Below are 1,201 nucleotides of genomic sequence, written 5' to 3' on the forward strand. Positions count from 1 at the left end.
TTCTTCAGTGCCCAGCTTTCTTTACAGTCCAACTCTCACATCCATACATGACTACTGGAAAAATCATAGCTTTGACTAGATGGACATTTGTTAGCAAAGTAATGTCTCTGCTTTTTTAGTATGCTGTCTAGGTTGGTCATAGCTTTTCTTCCAAGGAGCAAGTGTGTTTTAATTTCATGGCTGCAGTCACCATCTGTAGTGATTTTGGAGCCCATGAAAATAAAGCCTGTCACTGTTTCCATTGTTTCCCCATCTATTTGCCATGAAGTGATGAGACTGGTTGCCATGATATTATTTTTTTCTTTGAATTCCTTTGCTGTAGGTATTCTAGCAGATTTCTCTAACCAGTGCTTTAGTTGTCCACCTTTCCATGATTGCATTCAGGGTTTAAAGATATCCTGTACTAGAGTAGGATGCTTCCAAATAACCCCCAAAATAAACCACATGCTTTCAAAATACAGTTATTCTATCTAGTAAGAGTGTCATCCTAAAACTGGAATGGGGTATCACAGTACAAAAAAAAAAAAGGGTTCAAATCTTGAGTCTGGTGTCCTAGATTCTAATTCCTAATCTAATATTAATGCTTTGTGTACTTGGGCAAGTCACCTAATCAATTCAAGTTGGTTTCATCAATAACAATATACACTTAAGAAATTGAAAGGATTTACAATGTGTCAAGATAGTCTCCAAAATTGAGCACCAAAGTCTTAGACATGGAAAACTGAATAAAATCCTCCAAATAAGAGTTAAGAGTCACCTGGGTTCTAATTTAAGTTCTACCATTAATTATCTGGATTTTTGAGAAATCAAAAGCTCTTTGGGTCACAATTTTATCATGCATATAATATGGAAATTGGAAGAAAACATGTGAAAAGTTAAAGGAATCAACAGGAGGAAACCTCAGAAGACAAGTATGGGGTTGGCCAAAAAGTTCATTCAGGGTTGTCATAACATCTGATGTAAATACCTGAACAAACTTTTTGGCCAATCCAAGAGATAAACGGAAGCAGCCCACTGCCCAAGACTCACTGATACTATGAAGTTCTCAAGAGATGGATGGCAGTTTAACAAATTGGCATCATTATTTTATACAGCACTGGTAAAAGCACTGTTAAAAGAACCAGATGTTTATATAAGCCTGAGCATGTTCAGTGCATTATCTTTCTAGAGACATTATTAAGGGAGTGAAAATCTAATCAGA

At 36.1% G+C, this 1,201-nt stretch overlaps 1 non-coding gene across 1 annotated transcript; it reads right to left on the minus strand.

Moving 5' to 3' along the window:
- Nucleotides 1-923: 923 nt before the first annotated feature.
- On the minus strand, nucleotides 924-982 carry MIR2285BJ-1 (microRNA mir-2285bj-1). Its single transcript, NR_162286.1, has one exon. It is a non-coding gene; the product is annotated as a microRNA mir-2285bj-1 (primary transcript).
- Nucleotides 983-1,201: the final 219 nt, after the last annotated feature.

This window comes from Bos taurus, chromosome X (assembly GCF_002263795.3).
Source record: "Bos taurus isolate L1 Dominette 01449 registration number 42190680 breed Hereford chromosome X, ARS-UCD2.0, whole genome shotgun sequence".
Taxonomy (NCBI): domain Eukaryota; kingdom Metazoa; phylum Chordata; class Mammalia; order Artiodactyla; family Bovidae; genus Bos; species Bos taurus.